At 41.4% G+C, this 13,228-nt stretch overlaps 1 protein-coding gene across 8 annotated transcripts in view; it reads right to left on the bottom strand.

Annotated features, from left to right (window-relative positions):
• LOC134163303 (uncharacterized) overlaps window positions 1-12,911 on the bottom strand; it is a 273,936-nt gene extending 261,025 nt beyond the window's left edge. For 6 of the 8 annotated variants that reach the window (XR_009964695.1, XR_009964682.1, XR_009964683.1 and 3 more), the window contains exons 1-2: window positions 12,597-12,911; window positions 9,286-9,583 (exon numbers count right to left, since the gene is read on the bottom strand). The gene's annotated coding sequence lies outside the window, so the exon portion shown is untranslated. The remainder of the gene's footprint in view (window positions 1-9,285; window positions 9,584-12,596) is intronic. The other 2 variants (XR_009964684.1, XM_062618037.1) reach the window with 2 other exon arrangements.
• Window positions 12,912-13,228: the final 317 nt, after the last annotated feature.

Below are 13,228 nucleotides of genomic sequence, written 5' to 3'. Positions count from 1 at the left end.
AAGGATGAAACTACTTAGCTAATTACAAGCATGCATACTTGTTTAGCTGTGTTATTAATATCTAATTACTGGGTTTCTGAATACAAGTAAATTTAAGCTTTTTTACCACTGTTTATGTATGCTTTCTTTGGGTAACCCAACACTGGACAGATTGTTTTCAGGTTAAATCAGTGTTACAGTATGCAGCCCTAACCCCAGCAGGTGCCAACATTTCTACATTTCTCACTTGACACAGGCTACATAATACACTGAACTGCATAATCTGAAAGGTTTGCCTCACATGCGTATCCCCACACAGCCCCCCAGGAAGAAACCTCACACCACCAAACACATTAAAATGCATTAAACTGGATGACTGCAAAATGTCATGAGTCCTTACTGACTCCACGGTTTAAGTGTGGGTTTTAACAGAGGTAATATTTCTTCATTGCTAGCCAGTGCAAGATTTGTTACCTACACAATGACTCAACTATGACATCTTTTATGAGTGATATGTTAAACTAATTAACATTAACCTAGCAGAAGAATCAAGCGTAAATTACAGAACATTTCGGTTAAAGACACAGAGAGTTTCTATATGGATAATTTTCCCCAAACAAAAGACTTTGACCCTTGAAGTATAAGATTTCATTTTAAAATTAACTAATGCAAAATACTTACTCAGAATTTTTTCAAATACATTTTCTACTTATTTGAATTTCAACATAAAATAATGCGGTATGTGCAGCTAACAGCAATTCTAAATCCAAGAACTGAAGAACCAATAGAGAACAAGAACTACACAAAAGTGTAAGATAAATTAAATATTCTATTACACCTAATTTTTGTTCCACTTCCCACCTGGGAAAACAAAAATAAGACAGCCAATAATACCTACAGATTTTGCCAGCTCTGCTATAAAGCCTGGATGGCCCTACACCCAAATGCACGCATCAGCTGTTCACAGTAATATTCCAGAGTCTGTATTTCTCAACTTTGACTGCCGAGAGGCAGATTAAGTCAAAATTCACAAAGAATACATACAATAACATTTGTTACCCAACAGATATGCCAGTATTCTTCCTGAGTTCTCTTTAGAGACATACCTAAGTGGCTGTGTCTCCCTCAAAAGCTAACTACTATCAAGGGCCTTTCTGGCCCTTGGTGGTTATCATACTAAATACAACCACTGCCTCTCCACAGAGATTCTTTTTTGTTTTTCCACAGAAGGAATTGGAATTTCCCTAAGCAGAACTAGAAATACCCTTTTTCACTTACTGTGTTTTGCAGTGATGGCAGTATATGATCCATAACAAGTTTTTGCCAAGAAGTTAATACAGGCACTGACCTGAAATAACAAAGCCTACTTCAGTTCTCTTCAGCCTGGAAGCATTCAGAATAAAAAAAAAAAATAAGAATAAAACCACCTTACTCCTCTTAAACAAATCATGGCCATAAACCACTACGCATGGTAGAAAACAAGGGAAAATGTTATATGCAATAATGGCTCCTGGCAGTTCCTGGGGTGTTTGCACATCACTATTCACACTAAGCAAACAGAAGCCTCAAATATACACCACTTTAATGCAGCAACCACCACTTGGGTACACCATTTCTGATAAATCCACATTTTTAATACTGCTATACACATTTTTCAGTATCTAGAATATGCCCTCCTACACAGTTATTGGACCATAGCCCAGCTACGCTTTACAAGACTGTGCCAGCATTTTAAGAAAAGGCTCAAGATGCATAACCGGCAATAATCTCAAACACACAAGTCTGAAAAAGAATTCTTATTCTGCCCGTCTTCTCTCCTACTCTCACTCAGATCCATCGTATCTTAACTTACTGCCTTCTGCAACAGTGTCCAGGGCAAAAATCTATTTCAACTGCAGCATACAATCCAAGGTCAAAGCAGTAGATTGATTTCTTTGCATTTGCAAACGTAAAGAAATCAGTCTAGGAATGGTTCTGGTCTTCCTTTGCAAACATCCTTTCGCTTGTCTCAGAGAGCCACTAGCACATCTATTCTACAACATGTAACTCTCCACACATAGCTCTGATGGCGCACACAACAATTCTTAATGAAGATGTTAAAACTAGATAAAAAATTTAAAAATATCCTCTCTCAACCTTGAGCATTGCACTATGCATAACGTAAAACAAGGAATTACATCCAGCCAACACATATAGGTGTTTACATACATATATAAATTTATATATACACAAAGAAAGTTAAGTCAAACTGACTACCAGTTGAAAAAAAACTAATTTTTTACTGCTTGGCTTAGCTCTACTTCAGATATGCCTTGCTGCTTTTCAGTGGTGTCTTCTGTGAGGTGAGGAGAAGGAGTAAGCAGTATGCATGAGGCTGAGATAAAGTGTTTTAAAACTGATTACAGTGAATTCTTTCAGAATATACCTGATCACTATTAATTCAATAAACACTTCTCTATTATTTTTTTATTATTATTATTTTGACTGACCAGAATTTACACACAAGATGTATTTTAAACGATTAAATTAGAATTAAATTGGAACAGGGCATGTATTTTATTTTAAGTGGCTAACAACCAAAACAAAAAGGGAACACAGCAAAGAAGACCACCAACAAAAGACAGCAAAAGCAAGGTTTGGGAATGCACTAGATGCTACTTCCAACAGAGGGGAAAATCTACCCGTCTTCTACATAAAGCTGCATCAGACACCACACCTTTAGTTTTGGATTGTGTGGCGTGAAAGTGCACATGTCTGTATATATATATATATATATATATATATATATATATATTTATGTCTAAAATATAAGCATGTAATGTATGTGCATACTCACACAGAAGCTCTAACATCTGGCTTGCTTTTCCAAAAACCCTAGTGGTCCTTATCACCACAGAAGTCACTAACTACTATTATTTGGCTCCGCGGAATAATTGACCTAGATGACTGGATTCAGTCACAGTAGCTCAAATGCTGGTGGCTAAACAGGAAAAAAGTGCACTGATTAACTCAAATAGGCTGATGAAAATATTTCAGGCATTAGTTTTAAGCTACTATTCACTAAAATACATACAAGGAAGGTGGTAATTATGAGTTTAAATAATACCTTTAAAATAAACTAGCACTGAATTAATCTTCCATCTAGATGCATTGTGTGGTCCAAAACCAACCTCAATGGACATTAAGCAAACTGTCAGTTCATTTCTTTGGGGAGAGGGAACAACTTTCTCTTACTGTTGCCTTTAAAGCTTCCTTTCCAAACAGGGGGGGGTGAAATACCCCAGAAGTATTCCAACTGCAACACACAATCCAACGTCAAAGCAGCAGACTGATTTCTTTGCATTTGCAAAGATAAAGTACTATTACTAGGTGAACTGCCCCCCTCTTCCACTACCCAAGTGCTGGAATTCCTGCAGGAGATATACATCAAACCCTCCCTAGCTAACTCCCATAGCTGATGTATAGAGAGTAACTAGGTTGACAATACAGATTTTTACAGGGACAGTTAATTTGGTTTTGCAAGTTGTGTTCCCATTTATGCTTTAAAAGCAATAATCACTCAACTTTTCTCTCAATTTAAAGGAAGTTTTTCACAATGTATTCAAATAGTCAACTAAATTAGGCTAGAAATGCTCATGCATCAAAGTCTCCTGAAGATGGATGATAATATTCAAATATCAGGTGTTGATACCAGGGGAAAGAAGTTATTTGAAAAGGAGAAATGGCAGTTAATCCAAATCTGATAAACCAAGCCATGATCTAGGACATAGATTTTTACCACACACAAAAGGAAAGCTTTAAACTGATAAAGCCACATAATGCACACTCTTAAGACTGTAAAAATAATGCATACAAATCCTGAAGCTGAAAGGTATCTACATGACAAAGAACAAGATTTGGGGCTAGAATTACATTTCTTTCATTTCTTCTTTTGCAAGTATAATGAATTTTAATAAAATGAAAAAAAAAAGGAAAAAAAAAGAAAAGAAAAATACTAAAAACATGACATTGTGAACCAGAGTCACCCTTTCTTCCACTGTCTGTTTTTCAGTAAGGACCCATGCATAAATATGCTCCACAGGTCCAGTCCAGGAGGTTGAATGAATAAAACTACTGCTTGTATTGCAGCGTGTAACCCTGAATATGGCAAACTTAAGCCCCACAGGTAGCACACCCTTCGTTGTCTATCATATCTTCAGGTTTTTACCAAAAGGGTTACACATCTTCCGTAAGGGAAAGAGTGTCTCTCCAACTTGAAACCCAAACCCTTTAAACAACAGCCTCTCTACAAAGCACAACTGAGTCTATGTTCACACCCCACAAGGCAGCCAAGGGAAGAACCCCCAAGCTACAACCAGCTCAGGTCAGCTCCAGCATCAGCAGAGATGAAGTGACATCACATGCAATCTTAGCAGAGAAGAAACAATAAACAGATCAAGTCTATCACCATTAAACAGCTAAAGTAGCTTACAGGCCTAAACTAATACCCTGTGTGGCACTACAACAGCCTCCACAAAGGCAGCAAGTTGCTTAGATACACCTCAGTGTTTGCTGCATAATCTACCATACCTTCTTAGGTATTCTGGAGCTGTTAAAACTTTTATTATTTTCAGAGCACATACACAGAGCAACACTGATAGCAACCAAAAACCCATTTGCAAATTCTGAGATTACTAAACGAGCAGCCACACAAAGTCTCACATCCAAGATAATCTCAAAACAACATGTGCAACTCCTGAACCACTTACCTAAATGAATTTTTGCCTTGCACAGTATTGTGAAGCTAAACAGAAGAACCTAATTTGTATCCTCAGCTGAAGACTGCTGTTATCTGGGGAGAAGATACAGTTTAAAATATGCAAAGCTAAAGCTAACTTGGCTTTCTTGCACATCACTATGTAGAAACAATTTTATCATACACCAAAAAAAAAAGCCAATATACTGACTCCCAAGATACTTACATGCTATGGCCACTTAAAGATTTATCTAGCTTTTTCTGTTAGAAATGCTCTGATGGCACAGGCCTCCAGACAAATTATGATAAACAGCTTCTCACCCATTCCCACCTTTCCTTTCTCTATCACATTAATTACCAGCCCTCATTTCCAAGATGCCTCATCACTTTCTTTCCTCACTCATCATCACTGGCCCACAACTACAGACTCCATCCTTATCAGCCCGGAATACCTGCTTCTGTTGTCTACTCATTAATGTTTATGACAACCACGTGCCTTCCCCCTCCCTTCACACAGACCTGCCTCCCATGCCTGCAAGGAATCCCATGCAAACATTCGCAGTTCTAATTCACTGCTCTCCCTTATCTCTGAACGAAAAGTAATGCCAACATCCAGAGCAACACCACACTCGTCTCCCTATGCAGGGCTTTAGGCAACTCATTTCACGTACAAAATGCTTTAGGAACAGTTTAAATAAACAAATAAATACCCAGGCAGGGAAAAGCTTATGGGCCTTGAAAATTGATACGGAAACATTCAAAATGTATCAAAATGTGGTTTGGTTTATAAGGTGGCAACATTGTTGCCAAACAGAAGTAGAGGGTCTGTTTAGCTTTAAGTATAAACAATGTAACTGTTTTACTATTTTTAGCGGAACACTCCCAGCTAGAAGCATTTTCTTCCCCCTTCCTTGTTAGAATTAAGCACAATACGCACTCACTAATCTACAACATTCATAGATATGAAAACAGAATCGACACTTGCAGTAGCCTTATAACCTTTCAGGAGCAGCACTGTGTCTGTCCTCACACAAAGACTACAATTAATTTTGTGTTAAAATATTCTGAATTCCCCTAGCTTATCTATTTTCCCCTACCAAACCCAAACACATCAATGCATTTTAATCAAGGAAAGGTCAAGGTATCAGGCACAATAGCACCCTACTTCAGGCTTCACAAATAGTTTGTGACAAATTTCATATTATGACAATGCAGGTTAAAAAAAAAAAAGGATCAAGATAAGATCCATTGGTGAGTTGGAAAGCTTCTTGCTACATAAAATAAATCCGATCAAAAGAAAGAAAACTATTCCAGACACCATATGCCTGTGTCCTAACATACCTGATAGCATCTCACAGAAAGCAGCTTGCATATCAGAAGCTTCCTTTTCATTATAAGTTTTCATGCTAGTATTTCTCAATCATAACTGTAATAGAATGGGGGAGTGTAACCTGCTCCAGCCCACATATTTTGAATGGCAGCTCTCTCCTTCAAGCCTTGTTTGACTTCTACCTTTCTCACAAAATTTGCTCACACAAGGTAAAAAACCACAAACCATACAGCAATGCTTATACTGATTCTCCAAGAATGTTGTGCCCCAAGTTACCTCATAAGGTGACAAACAAATAAAAGCAAAAAAAAAAAAAAAAATTTCAATTATGATTTTCACCCTATGCAGCTAAAAATTAAGTCCTTATCACATTTTCCTTTCTACCTTCCTAGATCTTCATTGATAGGAAGTCATTACATATACCACTTCTCTCATCTACCACCTAAAAATCCACCAGTTACAAAATTTGCCCTTTTCTCCTCTGCTAATTCCTTACAACACACAACTTGAACACTGCCACTCAACTATCCACAACACATTGTAAAAGCTCTTCTTGCAGCCTAGTAATTCTCTTCTGCACTTGATGCTCTGCTAGCCCAAGAGCATAGCCATGGTTATTCTCACCACAGTTACATAGAACAAGACACTTTCTCATGAAACGAAGTACATTGGCTAGAAGACCTTCTTAACTGACAGCACAGTTCAAAGGAGGAACTGCTTCTTAGATTGCCTGAATTTGGTTTGATGTGGTTTTAGGTTAGGTATGAGTTCTGCTAGCAGCTTAATGACCACACATCCCAGGGTAGGCTTGTGAGGTACAGTTCAGAGCTCACTGCCAAGCCCGTATTAACCAGGACACCTGCAAGGAATTCCATCCCCTTCCAGGACAGTCATGAGCAAAACAAGCAATTGTACCCAGAGACAAACCACAAGAGCAACCCTTTCACATGCTTCAGAACTACAGTGTTAGAGACCACATACCTGAAACACTTCCTTCAAACAGCAGCTCCCAATGAACTCACCACCAGCCCCTCACTGAAAGTAGTGGGGCAGGTTCCTGCCCCAGTTAAGACAGGTGATTCCCATCACCCCACCCAAGGCATATGTGCTGCTTCTTCCCCACAGCAGTCAGTTTTCATCCATCTCCTGTCTCATCTGCTGTTGCTGCTCCTTTTGCTGGGACTGCTCCCAGGAGAAAGTTACAGGACATTCTATCTAAAGCCTGTAACATGTATTTTCTCTGTCTCTGTGCAAATCCCACAAGGGTCTCGCCTCCCACCAACACAGCACACCTTCCATCTGAGAACCACTAATAATTTCCTAGCTGGCCTTACTCCCTCTCTCACTGCAGATCTTATCTCTGAATTTGAGAATACATCTTTTCATTTAATTGGAAATAGTCCAAATAAATTTGAAGACAGCTAAATTGTATTCCCCCTGTTTAAATCTTAACAGTTTTGTCACCAAATTATCAATATTTTGAAATATTTCAGGTACAAACCAGAATGTATCTAATAATTCACATAATATACGCTGAATCCTATGGCAATGATGAAATTCAACCTACGTGAACTCTCACATTGAGCCAAAATCAGGAGTTCTCTCTCTTTACATTAACTGCAGGTAAAACTGCACTTCAGTTTTTAGTGTTGATTAAAATTAATGGCTTTCATTCAGGTAAATGAAGTGTACCTCTCCTGTCCAGTTTAGTTTTACAAAAGAGTGGCAAATGACAGTGCCTGAGAAGAAACTAAACAAGAAAAAAAAAATCTGCACAGAAAGTAAACTGGATCACAGTTTTGGTTTCCTTTAAATACAGAAACGTAATGACTGGGCTTCTTTTCCAAGGAGACACTAGACAGCAGCTCTAAATATTTTTATCCAGATCAATCCATTTATTATTCCTTTTATTTTTCCTCTTTCTACAAACAGCCTCACACTTTCCTTTTTTGAGAGTTCAAAAAACTTTCATACTGCTAACTTAAGTCATGCAAAGTTCAAAAATAGTATTAATGCAGAACATTAAGAATGGAAATCTAAATGTACATTAATTGCAATCAGTACTCAACAAAAATCTTACCCTCAATAATCAAGAAAATTAAGAGTATGTATTTATTAAATCATGGTCAGAACCAGGAAATTGGGAGTGTATTGCCTCTTCTATCTCCATTTACAACTGGAAAGGATAACAAGTGATTATTTGTTCAGATTTCTATTTTGCTCTAAAGTAGGCCAGCCAGCTCAGCACTTTTCTTAAGATTATGAATACTTGTCTGCCCTACATATGGTATAGGCTAGAACCAATCAGATGAGCTGAAATACACAACAAACCCAATTGTTTTCATGTCATTCATTTCCAGCTATGAAGAACTGCACAAAGCAGGTATAAAAGGATCAGATTTTAAGTAGTTTTAAATTTTTCTTTATAACTTTCATAGTTCACTAAGGGGTTCATGATTTCCTCACTATTGGATTAACAATCTAGATTCAATAACAATTTGTTATTCACTAATAACTCTTTAACAGCTTGTTTTCTCCACTAGCTTTCATTTTATTTTTGTACATTGGTTATCTCATACAATAACAAGAAAACTCAGTACTGTCTGTATTCAATAGACTTTCACAGTACTGGGACATTCAGGATGCAAACATGCTCTGCAAGTAACCTTAAATCAAAACTTAAAAAAAAATATGAAACAAAAGAATCCCTTGAATTTCTAAATGAAATACTTCTATTTGCTCTCTCCTCCTTACAAGCCATCCATTAGAGTTTTGCTGTTATTCAGAAAAAGAGGTTAAATAATAGAAGGCTGTTTTCTTGAGTTCAACTCAAAATAGCAGCATGTCTTTAAACAAAGTCAGTTATTTGGAAAATCCCAGTTGCGGAAAATGTTTTGCTTAAATTGATTTTAACTTCTTTTTCTTAAAGTTAACTAGTCTGATTTTCTAGAGCTGCTAAGCACTCCTAGATCAAGTGGAGTAATTGTGTCGAAAATATCAGTTAACTCTGAAAACAGAAATGTTCATTTCTTTTTTCTACTTTTAAGATATAAACATTGCCAAAACATTAGTAAGGCATTTCTGTCAGATTACACGACTCAAAACTATTGGTAGGCATCAGCAGCAAGGCAAAGACAAAACAGACAGAAAGTTATAAAGCAAGTTTGTTTAAAATGAAGACAATGTGCTGAGTATTTGGATGCACGAGACATAGCATTTTTGCAACAGAGGAGAAGCATACCTTTCATTAGCTGCAGAACCTTGATGTCAGATGACAATATAATCCAAATTGGTCTCAGCAGCAGTTTACGCAATATCCTCAAATTTCGGCAAGAGGCTCCTCCACTTCTTCCAGAAGTTATGTATGAATCCAAATGGTTAAGACATTCAGCAGCTGTATGGTACAGTTTGTACTGTGTTAGCCACCCCTGAAGAATCCCAAGCTGTATTCCAACACTCGGAGAATAATGCAATATGGCACCTATCACACACTGATGTTTTGCCAACCATCCGATTTTCCCTGACGACCATGTTTTGACCTGTTCAAATAAAAGGAAGAAGTGTTAGTTCAGCAAAGTAACTCTGCCGCACTGCTCAGGGACTAATGTACAAATATAAAGTTACATTCTTCTGAATAATTTCAAATACATATTTCTTCACAAATTTAGGCACATCCTAAACTCAAAGCCTGGTGACAGCACTTCACTTTAAAAGCATCAACAGGCTGAAGTGTAACAGAAGATGCTTTAAGAAAAAGGTTTTTGTATTTCTCTACACATTTTACAGTCTTACATTACAGAAAGCACTGAAGTGACAGGAAAGGAAGGTAATATAAAGACTTCAGCTGCCCTGGCAGGTATTTCAAAACTTATGAAAGAATAAGCTGATAAAAAAGCCCCAAGTAACAAAAATAAAACTCTTCAAACCTTTTGAAGGAAACATATCAGGATGGTGGATATAGTGATCTTTTCTTCCCCCTTTAGCCCTGGCTCGGCATTCCCCCAAGGCATCTCCACCAGCAGATGTACTACTACAGCCAGGACTTCAGCAACAAGCATCATTGTTGACACTTGGCCCAGCAAGGAGCAAGCCAAAGGAATCAAACTCGTGCCTGTCTATACTGGTAGTCCTGCTGTGCCGCTCCTTCAGAAGTACCAACAGCAAATTTTTTGCTTAGGTTGGAAGGGGAATATGAGGAACAGAAAGAAAAGTTTGAGCATTCCACACTGGAGGAAATAACAATGTGGAGAACAGCATCGGGTCTTCCAAGCTGGAGAGGGGGAAAGGGAAAAGAAAAAACTTCCACACCAAGGATGACAAAGAGGAACTAGAAGAAACTCTTAGGGATTGGAAGATGCATGTGCACAGAGATAAAGAACAAGAAGAAAGGTTCATATTGATGGATGCACAAGATTTTTTGCTAGAAGCTCTGTCTGCATAACTGAGTAACATGCATGTAGGGCAGAACACAGAAGAAAAATTTTAGAAGAGGGAACAAGAAGAAGCTTCTATGTTTGCTTTACATCAGGAGAAACCTGAGCGTATTTACACATGCATGAAAAGAAAGATCCTGGCAAAAAAGATTTTCATGGGAAATGCAAGCAAGCATACAGGCAGAAGAATAACTGGAAAGGGACCACAAAAAAAAGAGAATGAGTGACAATAGAAAGTGGAAAAGTAGAGACCTCACAAATTCTGAAACAGATCTAAAGTTGGAGAGAGACAGTTGGCAAATTAGGACAAGAAGATAAAACAGGAAAAGGAAAGTAGTGAACTGGGATGAAAAAGGAGGAAAAGTGGCTGTTGTTACGTGGCACAGAAAAATGGAAGGGGTAATAATAAGACACTAGATTAATCAAGATAATTAAGCAAAGCACAAAGAGCACTTAAGTAAGTTTTCTGAAGTTGTGATGCTCACTCTAGAAAGCGGGAATACCAAAAAGAATGGAACAAAACCCAAGGCAACTACTGCTCTTTCAAAGGGACGAAGAGGACGGAGCTGTGCAGGAAAGGCCAAGCCTGGACTGACCCTTCCCACTCTCCCGTTCTTCTATGATCAATGTGTTCAGACGAACAAAGTCCTCCCTCTAGTCTCTCCCTTCCTAAAATTGTCCCTCCGTACTTCTGCGCACCTTGCTCCCCTGAGATGGTCCCACAGCAGCAATGCGTGACCCTCTGTGGGGTGTCCTCGGTCTCCCGGCCCTGGCTGGCACCCAGCAGAGTACCCCTTTCACCCTTACTGTGCCTTTCCCAGGCCTCCAGCACCCACTCCTTGGCCAGGGCCCCCAGTACCCCTACAATCCCAATAAGTTTTCCCTGTCTTCAGCTTTCCTCTGTCCCAACTCTCAAAAACACTGCCCGACACAGAAAGCTCTTTGAGCCCGCTTCCCTCCTCCCCTCCCCCCCCCCCAAAAAAAAAAGAAATAAACCACCAAAAGGAAATACAAAGCAAGTACAAGGAGGAGGCAAGACCCCCCTGAGCAGTGCCCCCCATTCTACATTACCGCAGCTAGGGCGAAATGATTGCCTTACCCTCCCCAAAATACCTGCATGTGCTCCGAGAAGTACAAAGAAAAGGCTTGCTGGCCCGTAGCCCCCCCACTCCCAGCCCAGAGGGCAGCTTGCGGGGAGGGAGGAGGGGGGGGGTTCAATGAGGGAGCCGACGAAGAACAATAACCCACGAAGTCCGACCGTACCTTCGCCTTGCTTTAAACTCTCAAACCAGATTTCCTCACGAGCCTTGGCGGGGCCGCTCGCTTTTAAGCGGCGGGAGAGCTCGGAGAAAGTTGAGTAAATCTCTTTGGATAAAGTTGCCGAAAATGAGATAACCCGGGAGAGGAGGAGAGATGGAGAGTTCATCCGAGTTTCTCCTTTTGTTCAAGTTGCCCGAGCAGACAAAGAGCCGGCAGCGGCGGCAGGTCCCCCGCGGCCCGGCCCCCCCCTCCTCTCCCGGTCGCAGCCGGGGTCCCGCACACCCCCCCCAACCCCCCCCCCCCCCCTTCCCGCAACTTTCCGCCTTCTCCATCCCTCCTCCTCAGCCCCGTCCCCGTCTGTGGCGCAAAACTTCCCTCGAACTGAACCTCCCGGAAAAAAAAAAAAAAAGAAGAAAAAAATTAATTCAAGGAGGGGGGGAGAATGGGGGGTGGAAAGGGAGAGAAACATCTCTCAAATCATTATTTCCGGTAGATGCACCTCTTTGTTTGGATTCCCCTGACTGTCAGTGAGGAGAAGGCTCTGAGTATCTGGTTTCGGTCAGTTTGATCTCCCGGAATGAGACGGACAAACGCAGGACATAAAGAAAAATAAGTTTAAAAGAGAAGGGAAAAAAAAAAAAAAACGAAAAAGAAAAAAAGGAAAACCTCCGGAGTTGCGAAACGAACTCTTTTTGCATGGACACGGGAAGTACATAAATAAACAACTGAAGGGGAATTTGGGAAGATTGTTGCTTCTCCTCCCCCTCCCCTTCGCACTTTTGCAGAGACCGTAACAAAAAAGCCCCCCGAAAGCTCCTGGCCACGGCTCCGTGCCACCACCAGCTTCTGGCATCCCTACCTGTTGCGTACAGCGTGAAGACGAGGCCGACAGCATCCGTTCCAAAGAAACAAGAAATGAAGGTGGGGGCCGCCCGCAGCCCCGCGCCCCTTCACCTGCCCTCCGGTCGTCCCCACGGGGACACCCGCCCCTGGCGCTGCCGGCAGCCACGGCGCGGCCCCGGGCGGAAACCGCGGCTGCCCCGGTACCTTCGCCCGGCCCCGGCCCGCAGGCGGCCGTCGGGGGGCCGAGGTCCTCGCCGAAAGTTTGGCGGGGCGGGGCGGGGGTGCGCGGCGGCCTCGCACAGAGACAAAAGAAACGCGGAGCAGAGCTGCGACTCACCTTGGAGGGAGGGAGGCTGGAGAGACACCTTCCGCCTCAGTTCTCCTCCTCCTCCTTCCCACTATCTGGCTCTGTGGCGACGGCGGGGTCGCGGGACCGGCTCATGCTGTGGTCGGGCGCCCGGCCCGGCTCGGCCCCGCCAAGGGTCCCTTCCCCGGCGCAGAACAAAGGCGCGGGGGAGCGGCACCTCCGCCCCGCGGTGCCTAACTTTGTGGTGCCCGTCCCGCACCCCGGCGTCCGGCCCCGCGCGAGGGGAAAGGCAGCGGGAATCGAAGCGGCTGCCTGGAGCGGGACCCGCACGTCGGGGTGGA

The sequence above is a fragment of the Pezoporus occidentalis genome, unplaced genomic scaffold, assembly GCF_034315485.1.
Source record: "Pezoporus occidentalis ecotype Australia unplaced genomic scaffold, CSIRO_AGI_Poc_V1 ctg2, whole genome shotgun sequence".
Classification (NCBI taxonomy): domain Eukaryota; kingdom Metazoa; phylum Chordata; class Aves; order Psittaciformes; family Psittacidae; genus Pezoporus; species Pezoporus occidentalis.
Note: the sequence above shows the minus strand (reverse complement) of the source record. Positions and strands in the feature narration are given on the sequence as shown.